At 43.2% G+C, this 11,006-nt stretch overlaps 1 non-coding gene across 1 annotated transcript; it reads right to left on the reverse strand.

The window, feature by feature from the left end:
• Positions 1–1,182: 1,182 nt before the first annotated feature.
• LOC136327601 (U6atac minor spliceosomal RNA) lies at positions 1,183–1,308 on the reverse strand. The gene has a single exon (XR_010729788.1). It is a non-coding gene; the product is annotated as a U6atac minor spliceosomal RNA (small nuclear RNA).
• Positions 1,309–11,006: the final 9,698 nt, after the last annotated feature.

Consider the following 11,006-nt stretch of genomic DNA (forward strand, 5'->3'; position numbering starts at 1 on the left):
TAGGGCATTCGGGTATGGCCAGTGCCAGCCCGCTGGGGCTGTTGCTGCGGTTTCCGACTCTCTTCCACTAGAGAGGCTGTGATCATGTGCCTCCACGGCCTTAGCCTTTGCCCGGCCCCCACTGGTGGGGTTATGCCCCGTGCCGGGGTTGCAAGCCTTGGCACCGCAGGCAAGGGTGAGCACTTTTGCTCAGCTGTGGGTCTCTGCCTGTTTCCGGGCTTTTGCCCCACCCCTGCAGGAGGAGCCTGCAGGTGGGCCAGGCAGGACTGCATGCCAGAGCCCAGTCATGGGACTCTGCCTGTTCTGGGCTTTCTCCCCAACCCCGCTAGAGGAGGTGGCTCGTGCGTCGGGCTACAAGCCTTGGTTCCACAGGCCAGGCGAGGTTGCGCGCCCATGTGCCCTCGCTCAGTGGCAAGTATCTGCCTCTTCTGGGACTTTTGCCCTTCCCCACAGGTGGGATTGCAAGCGGTCTGCAGCTGGGCCTGACTACTTTCGCACTTCCCCTCTGCCCCTGCTGGGCAAGACTGAGCTCACACCCGGGCCTCAGTCGTGGCTGGCAAGTTTCTGCCCTTGCCCACGGAACTGTGCTTCCACATCCTGCTGCCACCCACCCTCCGGTGAGCCCTCAGCTGTGTGGGTGGGGGTGCTGCAGCTCAGACCCTAACACTCAATACTGTAGTCCTGAAAGCTCCCTCCTTCTAAGTGGCTCTGCTCTGAGTGCCACAGGAGAGCTTGTTTGGCTAGTGTCCTGCTTCCCTTTGCTGGTATTGCTGTTTACTGGGGAAATATTCGCTTCAGATTTGGGGAATGACTCAGTCCAGGGGTTAGGGTGGTTGTCCCTCAAAGTGTTTCTCCCTGTGCCTCCTAGATTACACTCTTTTCCCACTACTCTGGTCCTATCCTCTCTCCTATCCCCCGGAGCCCTGTGTGAGTGGCTGTGAGAGAGGTTTTCTGCGCAGTCCCTTCAAGAAGAATTCTGGGTCTGAGAAATCTGTCTCTTTCTCACAAACAGTATCCTGACTTGTTTCACAGCTAAATACTGTCCATACGCCTCTTCTGGCTCTGGGCTCAGGACCCTCCCCTCTCTGCTAAACTCACTTATCGCCACATGAGTCTCTCCGGGTTGCCGTTCACTCCGGGGAGCTGGGCAGCCCTCCGTGTTCTGCTTTTCCTACCAGTCTCAAAAAACAGTGGTTAGATGCCACGAAGTAGGTGGCAATGCCTTAACTATATGCATGTTGTTAGGCCCGAAAGCCTCTTCCATCCTTGTCAAGGGGAGTGCTAACCTTATCTCCTTTCATACAACACTGGGCCTGAGGACTTCAATCAGAACAAAATCATGGCCTGACCAGGTGGTGGCACAGTGGATAGAGCATCAGACTGGGATGCAGAGGAACCAGGTTTGAAACACCAGCTTGAGAGTGGGCTCATCTGGCTTGAGCAAGGGCTCATCAGCTTGAGTGCAGGATCATTGACTTGAGTGTGAGATCATAGACATGACCCCTTGGTCACTGGCTTGAGCCTAAAGGTTACTGGCTTGAAGCCCAAGGTTGCTGGCTTGAGCCCAAGGTCATCACTGGCTTGAGCAAGGGGTCACTTGCTCTGCTGTAGCCCCCCAGGTCAAAGCATATATGAGAAAGCAATGAACAAGTAATCAACGAATAACTAAGATGCCACAAGGAAGAATTGATGCTTCTTATCTCTCTCCCTTCCTATCTGTCTCTCTCTATCTGTCCCTCTCTCTTTGTCAAAAAAAACAACAAAAAAAAAAACGGATCTTAATTCTCTGAAACAAGCATTTTGGTTTTTTGTATTTAATTGTTGTGAACTTTGATAATAGTTGACAATATAAACAGGTTCAAGAAGGGTTGAGAAAAATATATGTATCTCTGCCTAACAGATAAAGAAATTGGGAGGTTTGGGGTACATCCCTCACTGCCCAAAGCAGTGTCACAGAAAACCACCACTCTTCCCCATAGAATGTTACTTGAAGAGTATTGAGGGAAAGATTGCATTTCTTTTTTTTTTTTTGTATTTTTCTGAAGCTGGAAACGGGGAGAGACAGTCAGACAGACTCCCACATGCGCCCAACCGGGATCTACCCGGCACGCCCACCAGGGGCGATGCTCTGCCCACCAGGGGGCAATGCTCTGCCCCTCCAGGGCATTGCTCTGCCGCGACCAAAGCCACTCTAGCACCTGGGGCAGAGGCCAAGGAGCCATCCCCAGCGCCCGGGCCATCTTTGCTCCAATGGAGCCTTGGCTGTGGGAGGGGAAGAGAGAGACAGAGAGGAAGGAGGGGGGGGGGGATGGAGAAGCAAATGGGCGTTTCTATGTGCCCTGGCCGGGAATCGAACCCGGGACTTCTGCACGCCAGGCCAACGCTCTACCGCTGAGCCAACCGGCCAGGGCTGAAAGATTGCATTTTAATGCATTTCTTACATTTATTTCCATCATTTCCTCCTCAAAACCCATTTTGCTATTTTAACTATCTAATCTCTGTTTTAGCACCATTTTTTAAGTCTCCCATGATAAAAATCTAAAAAAAGCACTTGCCAAAATGAATTCTATGAAATAGTAAGGTCTGTGATATACTAATAAGGTTCTGCCCAATAGAGACTCTCTTTAGGAAATGCTAGAGTAAAGAAAATTACACAGGTTTCAATTCTAGTAATGGCCCAGTAGTTCATGTTACACCCACATTTCTGCAAATGAAAACTAAATTCTTGAGAAAATATAATTCTCAAAAAATATAAACAGCTACTTGATAGCACTGGAGAACGATCAAAAGCAGACAGATATTGAATGTAAGCCAACTCTGTGAAGATGGCAATGGCACTGCCTGACCTTCCCATTTTTGCAGCTTTTGGCCTTTTGGTAGAGCAGGCCCTACAGAGAGCAGTGCCAGGCAACATGGCTAAAATGCAAATAGAAACTCAGTACAACTGACTTGAAGAACTAGAAGACAGCCCTGGGTGATCACAGCAGCTGAAAATGGAAGGCATTTCAGAAAGGAGAGAATCAGAAAGGGGAAGGTTCACATCCTATGCTAAACTCTGCTTAGATCTTTGTCTGATACATGAACCAAGCATTCATGGGACAGACTCCAAGCAGCCCAGTTAAAACTGAAAAAAAAAAATTGAGATTTTAGTTGATGCCCCTCTCAGGGAAAACAGAGCTTGCAGTTTGAGTTCAGCCATGTCATCTTTCCACTGAAACAAAAACTGGAAACTCTTTAAAGGAACATAGTAGAATTCAGAGTTTCTACAATGTATCATTTGCAATGTCCAGGATGTAGTCCAAAATTATTCCAGATACAAAGTAGGAAAATGTGACTCTTAAGCAAGAGAAAAGATAATTAATAGAGACCAACCCCTAGCTGACTCAGATAATGGTATTAGCAGACAAGAATTTTAAAACAGCCATTATAACTATTCTCAATGATGTAAAAGAAAATATGCTCATAATGACTGTAAGATATAAAATCTCAACAGAAAAATAGAAACTATTAAAAAATGGAGATTCTAGCCTGACTGGTGTTGGCTTGGTGTATAGAACATTGACCTGGGACGCTGAGGACCCAGGTTCTAAACCCTGAGATTGTTGCTGGCTTGAGTTCAAAGGTCTTTGGCTTGAGCCATGATCACTGGATTGAGCAAGGGTCACTGGCTCGACTGGAGCCCCCCAGTCAAGACCTTGTATGAGGAGCAATCAATGAACTACTAAAGTGCTGCAACTATGAGTTGATGTTTATCTCTCTCCCTTCCTGTCTGTCTCTCTTTCTCTGTCTCACTTAAAAAATTAAAAAGGAAATTCTAGAACTGAAATTATATCTTTTGAAGAAGTACACATTTCTTTTTTTTTTTTTTTCTTTTTTCTTTTTTGCATTTTTCCGAACTTGGAAATGGGGAGGCAGTCAGACAGACTCCCTCATGCCCCCGACCAGGATTCACCCGGCATGCCCACCAGGGGGCGATGCTCTGCCCCTCTAGGGCATCGCTCTGTTCCATCCAGAGCCATTCTAACGCCTGAGGCAGAGGCCACAGAGCCATTCTCAGCGCCCGGGCCATCTTTGCGCCAATGGAGCCTTGGCTGTGGGAGGGGAAGAGAGAGACAGAGGAAGGAGAGGGGGAGGGGTAGAGAAGCAGATGGGCGCTTCTCCTGTGTGCCCTGGCTGGGAATTGAACCCGGGACTCCTGCACGCCAGGCCGACGCTCTACCACTGAGCCAACCGGCCAGGGCCAAAGTACACATTCTTTTTTTTTTTTTAAAGAACTTTTTTTATTTTTAATTTCTTTTATTTTTTGTATTTTTCTGAAGTTGGAAATGGGGAGGCAGTCAGACAGACTCCCGCATGTACCCAACCAGGATCCACCCAGCACGCCCACCAGGGGGCGAAACTCTGCCCATCTGGGGCGTTGCTCTGTTGCAACCAGAGCCATTCTAGCACCTGAGGCAGAGGCCATAGAGCCATCCCCAGCGCCAGGGCCAACTTTGCTCCAATGGAGCCTTGGCTGCAGGAGGGGAAGAGAGAGACAGAGAGGAAGGAAAAGGGGAGGGGTGGAGAAGCAGATGGGCGCTTCTCCTGTGTGCCCTGGCCAGGAATCAAACCCGGGACTCCTGCATGCCAGGCCAATGCTCTACCACTGAGCAAACCGGCCAGGGCTCTAAGGACACATTTCTTTTCTTTTTTTTTTTTTTTTTGTATTTTTCTGAAGCTGGAAACGGGGAGAGACAGTCAGACTCCCTCATGCGCCCGACCGGGATCCACCCGGCATGCCCACCAGGGGCGACGCTCTGCCCACCAGGGGGCAATGCTCTGTCCCTCCAGGCGTCGCTCTGTTGCTACCAGAGCCACTCTAGTGCCTGGGGCAGAGGCCAAGGAGCCATCCCCAGCCCCCGGGCCATCTTTGCTCCAATGGAGCCTCGCTGTGGGAGGGGAAGAGAGAGACAGAGAGGAAGGAGAGGGGAAGGGGTGGAGAAGCAAATGGGCGCTTCTCCTGTGTGCCCTGGCCGGGAATCGAACCCGGGACTTCTGCACGCCAGGCCGACGCTCTACCACTGAGCCAACTGGCCAGGGCAAACGCAAAGTTTTAAAGTATGTTCCCATGCATTATGAATATCTAAGAGAAATAAACCATGGAGCTGCTTTCCAAATTTATTTCATCACAGAAAACTAAAGAACATCTCTGTGGAACACAGTTTAAGAAGTACTGTCTTAGAGATTTATGTTAAGGTATCTGTGATTAGACTGTGGACAAAAGCTCTAGATCTTTTGTTTGACTCTGATACTGAGTCCATATTCTGTCGGGAAGATATTATAAGGTATGAGGAAGAGAACAAATATGTATTAAGTACTTACTATATGCCAGGAAGTATTATTTCATAAAATAGTTTTTATTATTTTTCATTTAATATAAAGTGTTTTATTAATAAGAAATTGGAGTTAAGAACAATTAAATAACTTTTTTGTTCAAGGTTCCCAATTAAGTAAGTATAGATTAGGATTCACACTCAGTTGTCAGACTTCAAAGCCCATACTCTTCATTTTGTTACTCATCTCTTACTCAAAACGTGGTGTTACATATCAATGGGCACATGTTGCTTCCATATTTTGGCAATTATAAATAATACTGTAATGAACATGAAGGTGCATATACCATTTCTACTTAGTGTTTTCTTTTTCTTTGGATGAATACCCAGAAATGGACTTCTGGATCATATGATAACTCTATTTTTTGAGAAACCTCCATACTGTTTTTCATAGTGCCTACACCAAAATACATTTTCATCAACAGTGCACAGTGTTCCCTTTACTCCACTTCCTTGCCAACGATATCAGGAAGTGTGTACCTCCCACTTTATTCTTCTTTTTCAAGATTGCTGAGGCTATTCATGTTCTTTTTTGGTTCCATCTGAATTTTTGAAATATTTGTTCTATATCTTTTTTTTTTTTTTTGTATTTTTCTGAAGCTGGAAACGGGGAGAGATAGTCAGACTCCCTCATGCGCCCGACCGGGATCCACCCGGCACGCCCACCAGGGGCGATGCTCTGCCCACCAGGGGGCGATGCTCCGCCCCTCCAGGGCGTAGCTCTGTCGCGACCAGAGCCACTCCAGAGCCTGGGGCAGAGGCCAAGGAGCCATCCCCAGCCCCCGGGCCATCCTTGCTCCAATGGAGCCCTGGCTGCGGAGGGGAAGAGAGAGACAGAGAGGAAGGGGGGGTGGAGAAGCAAATGGGCGCTTCTCCTATGTGCCCTGGCCGGGAATCGAACCAAGGTCCCCTCGCACACCAGGCCGACGCTCTACCACTGAGCCAACCGGCCAGGGCCTGTTCTATATCTTTGAAGTATGTCATTGGTATTTTGATAGGAATTGCATTGAATTTATAAATTGCTTTGGGTAATATGGACATTTTAATGATGTTTATTCTTCCTATCCATGAACACAGTATATGCTTCCACTTGTTTGTATCTTCCTTGATTTCTTTTATCAATGTTTTATAATTTTCCAAGTACAGGTCTTTAACCTCCTTGGTTAAATTTACTCCTAGGTACTTTATTTCTTTTGTTGCAGTAATGAAGGGGATTGTTTTCTTAATTTCTCTTTCAGATAGTTCATTGTTGGTGATAAAAATGCCTCTGATTTCTGAGTATTAATTTTATATCCTGCCACCTTGCTGAATTCATTTATCAGGTCTAGTAGTTTATTGACTGCGACTTTAGGGTTTTCTATGTACAGTATCATATCATCAGCAAATAATGATAGTTTTCTTTCTTCTTTTCCAATTTGGATGCCTTTTATTTCTTCTTGTCTGATTGCTGTGGCTAGGACTTCCAGAACTATGTCGAATAAAAGTGGTGAAAGGGGGCACCCCTGCCTTGTTCCTGATCATAAGGGGATTGCTTTTAACTTTTGCCCATTGAGTATGATGTTGGCTGTGGGTCTGTCATAAATGGCCTTTATCATGTTGACGTATGTCCCCTGTATTCCCACTTTGCTGAGAGTTTTGATCATAAATGGGTGCTGAATTTTATCAAATGATTTTTCTGCATCTATTGATATTATCATGTGGTTTCCTTCTTCCTTTTGTTTATGTGATGAATCACATTGATTGATTTGCGAATGTTATACCAGCCTTGCCTCCCCAGAATTAATCTCACTTGATCATGATGTATGATTTTTTTCATGTACTGCTATATCCGATTTGCTAATATTTTGTTGAGAATTTTAGCATCTAAATTCATTAGGGATATTGGCCTATAGTTTTCTTTCTTTGTGTTGTCTTTGCTTGGTTTTGGAATCCGAATTATGCTTGCCTCATAAAAGGAGTTTGAAAGTTTTCCCTCCTCTTGAATTTTTTGAAATATCTTGAGAGGGATAGGAGTTAGTTCTTCTTTGAATGATTGATAGAATTTGCCTGTGAAGCCATCAGGCGCAGGGCTTTTGTTTTTTGGGAGTTTTTGATAATTATTTCTATCTCATTTGTTGTAATTGGTCTGTTTAGGTTTTCGGATTCTTCCAGATTGATTTTTGAAAGATTATATTTTTCAAGGAAGTTTTCCATTTCACCTAGGTTGTCTAATTTTTTTGGCATACAGTTCTTCATAGTATTTTCTTACAATCCTTTGTATTACTGCTGTGTCAGTTGTTACCTCTCCACTCTCGTTTCTAATTTTATTTATTTAAGTCCTCTTTTTTTCTTGGTGAGTCTGGCTAAGGGTTCATCTATCTTGTTTACCTTTTCAAAGAACCAGTGCTTGGTTTCAGTGATCCTCTGTATTTTTTTTTTTTTTTTTTTTTAGTCTCTATGTCATTTATTTCCACTCTGATCTTTATTATTTCCTTCCTTCTACTTCCTCTGGACTTTACTTGCTGTTTTTTTTTTCTTATTATTCTTTTGTTTGATTAAGTCGTTTATTTGAGCTTTTTCTAGCTTCTTAAGGTATGCTTGTAATGCTATGAACTTTCCTCTCAGGTCTGCTTTTACTGTGTCCCATAGATTTTGAGTTGTTGTATGTTCATTTTCATTTGTTTCAAGGAAATTTTTTATTTCTTCCTTGATCTCATTGTTGACCCATTCGTTATTTAATAACATGCTATTTAGTTTCCAAGTGTTTGAGTGTTTTTCAGTTTTTCTATTGTAGTTGATTTCTAGTTTCATGCCATGGTGGTCAGAGAAAATGCTTGATATGATTTCAATCATCTTAAATTTGTTGAGACTCGTTTTATACTCTAATATGTGGTCTATCCTAGAGAATGAACCATGAGCACTTGAAAAGAATGTATATTCTGCTGCTTTAGGGTGAAAGGTTCTGAAGATATCTATTAAATTCAGTTGACCTAGTGTGTCCCTTAATTCTGCTGTTTCTTTGTTAACTTTCTTTCTTGAGGATCTATCCAGTGATGTTAGTGGTGTACTAAAATCCTCTACTATTATAGTATTGCTGTTGATCTGGTCCTTTATGTCCATCAAAATCTGCTTTATATACAATGTGTCCATAAAGTCATGGTGCACTTTTGACCGGTCACAGAAAAGCAACAAAAGATGATAGAAATGTGAAATCTGCACCAAATAAAAGGAAAACTCTCCCAGTTTCATACCTATTTAGTGCAGTTCGATGTGGGCTCATGCACAGATTTTTTAGGGCTCCTTAGGTAGCTATCCCGTATAGCCTCTACAGACTCATCACTGACTGATGGCCTACCAGAATGGGGTTTCTCCACCAAACTGCCACTTTCCTTCAACTGCTTATTCCACCAAGTAATGTTATTCCTATGTGGTGGCGCTTCATTATAAATGCACCGATATTCACATTGCACATTGGTCATGGATTTGAATTTAATGAGCCAGAGAACCTACTGAACTTTCCTCTGTACCGTCCACATCTCTATTGGCATGTCCATGGGCTGCTCCACTGTATACACAGTGTTATGTCATCATCTGCACATGCGCATATGCTGACACATCATCCTACAGAAACTGGGAGGGTTTTCCTTTTATTTGGTGCAGATTTCACATTTCTATCATCTTTTGTTGCTTTCCTGTGACCAGTCAAAAGTGCACCATGACTTTACGGACACACTGTATTTAACTGCTCCTATATTAGGTGTATAGATATTTATAATGGTTATCTCTTCCTGTTGTATTATTCCCTTTATCATTATGTAATGACCTTCTTTATCCTTTACTACAAACTTTGTTTTAAAGTCTATTTTGTCAGATATAAGTATTGCTACCCCAGCTTTTTTTTTTTTTCATTTCCATTTGCATGAAATATTTTTTCCATCCTTTCACTTTCAGTCTATATGTATGTTTTGTTCTGAGGTGGGTCTCTTGTAGATAGGATATGTACCGGTCCTGTTTTCTTATCCATTTAGCTACCATATGTCTTTTGATTGGAGCATTTAATCCATTTACATTTAAGGTTATTATTGATATGTAGTTGTTTATTGCCATTTTTTTCTTTAAAGCTACATTCCTCTTTTACTAGATCCCCCCCCCCCCCCACTTTATTCTGTCTACAGCAGGACCCTTAACATTTGTTGCAGCATTGGTTTGGTTGTGATGAATTCCTTAAGTTTTTCTTTGTCTGGGAAGCTTTTTATTTCTCCTTCAATCTTAAGTGATAACCTTGCTGGATAAAGAAGTCTTGGTTGTAGGTTATTGTTCTGCATTACTTTGAATATTTCTTGTCATTCCTTTTTGGCCTCAAGTGTTTCTTTTGGGAAGTCTGATGTCATCCTTATGGGGGTTCCTTTGTAAGATACTTTGAAGCTTTTAGTATTCTTTCTTTATCTCTTAGCTTTAGTATTTTGATTATGATGTGTCTTGGTGTGGGTCTCTTTGGGTTCTTTTTTTAATGGGGTTCTCTCTGCTTCTTGAACCTGTGTGACTATTTCCTGCATCAATTTATGGAAATTTTCAGCTATAATTTCTTCAAACAGGTTCTCTATCTCTTGTTCTTTCTCTTCTCCTTCAGGAACCCCTACTATGCGGATATTGTTTCTCTTCATATTGTCACAGAGCTCTCTTAGAATTTCCTCAGACTTTTTGATCCTTTTTTCTTTTTGCTGTTCTGCTTCCAAGCTTTTGATTATCTTGTCCTCTAAGTCGCTGATTCAATCTTCTGCTTCTTCCAGCCTGCTTTAAATTGCTTCTAGTGTAGTCTTCATTTCTGATATTGTTTGTCATTTCTGTCTTGTTCTTTTTTATTATTTCAATGCCCTTTCTGATACTTGTTATCTCTTTATTTGGGTGTTCATTATGTCCATCCATTGTTGCTCTAAGATCTTTGAGCATCCTAACAATCATTATTTTAAACTCTGCATCCAGTAATTTGGTTATTTCTATCTCACTCAGTTCTTTTTCTGGGGATTTCTCTTGTTTATTCATTTGGATTGCATTTCTTTGTCTTCCCATTTTGTCTGTGTATACACTCTTCCTTTGGGTGTGTTGTTTGTGTAGCTAGCTGAGTCTAGGGTTGGTATTGTCTGCCTCCAGTTTTCAGTTGTGTTGTTTCTAGGTCTTCTTGGGTTGGCATCAGCTGTTGTTTGTAATCTGCTGTGGACTGCTTATCTGCTATCACTATTCTTTTTGCTATTTGTGTTGACATTTTCTATGTCTTAGTTGGGTCAGGTGTGAGGAGCCCTTCCTTAAGCTACCTCTCTAACAAGGGTTTTTAGGTCCTGAACTGATGCTCTCTGTATCTTGCCACTGGATATGCCTGTCCTGGACCTCCCTGGCCAGAGTCTGGCGCAGATCGGTGGGGGTCACTGCCTATTACTGGCTCTTATCTACCTTTTTGGAGCTACAGATGATCCAGATATTGTGGCTGCTTCTGCTGGACCCAGGTGCCATTGTAAATATCAGCTGCACTCTTAGGCTAGCTTTTATCTACTCTTAGCCTTGGGGAAGTTCCTTTGAAAGTTCAAATTCCCCTGAGATCCATTTTCTGCTGCCTCTTATTGCTGGCTACTTGTTGGGCTCAGTAGTGTAATTCAGTGA

This window comes from Saccopteryx bilineata, chromosome 2 (genome assembly GCF_036850765.1).
Source record: "Saccopteryx bilineata isolate mSacBil1 chromosome 2, mSacBil1_pri_phased_curated, whole genome shotgun sequence".
NCBI lineage: Eukaryota > Metazoa > Chordata > Mammalia > Chiroptera > Emballonuridae > Saccopteryx > Saccopteryx bilineata.